A 677-nucleotide genomic window follows, 5' to 3' on the forward strand; every position below is an offset into this window, starting at 1 on the left:
ATGCTTTGCGCCCCCTCCCTGTATCCCCCCGATTGGTGTGATGAAGTTCTCAGTGCTCAGCTAAGTCTCCACCGTCTGTGAAGTGGGGAGTGTGGTTGTCAGGAGACTTATCGCAGGAGCTGAGCCCGCTGAAGTTGCCTGGGAAGCCCTCCCGATGTGCTCAGGGCACCGCAGAGTTCCACACTGGCCCCCTTCCTGCCTCGGAGGCCTCGGTGCGTGTCCAGGGATGTGTGGGAACGCGTAGGGCTCTGCATGTGCTGCCGTAGTGGGCAGAACGGGATGTACTTACTGGTGTGAAAGCCAATCCATTGCGCCTGAGCGTGTGTGTGTGTGGTGGGGCATGGGGGCTGGTTTATTACGTTTCTCTCCTCCCTGGCAGCCTCCATCCTGCAAATGAGCCTTATGCCTTCAAAAGCAGAGTATCTCCATCCCTCCCTCCCCAGCGCACAAGACGAGAGGACCGGGGCAGTGTGGGGGGAGGCGATGGAAATTTGCTGAGTTGGCATTGCGAGGACTCGCCTCCCAGCTGCCCCGTGATTTATTTATTTATTTATTTATTTGTGTGTGTGTGTGTGTGTGTGTGTGTGTGTGGTAACTTCATGACAGCAGCTGCGGCGATGGTCGAGTCGGCGAGAAAAGTGGACGGATCGAGTTAAAGGCAAAAGGAGACGGCTGGG

This window comes from Phaethon lepturus, unplaced genomic scaffold (assembly GCF_000687285.1).
Source record: "Phaethon lepturus isolate BGI_N335 unplaced genomic scaffold, ASM68728v1 scaffold43481, whole genome shotgun sequence".
NCBI lineage: Eukaryota > Metazoa > Chordata > Aves > Phaethontiformes > Phaethontidae > Phaethon > Phaethon lepturus.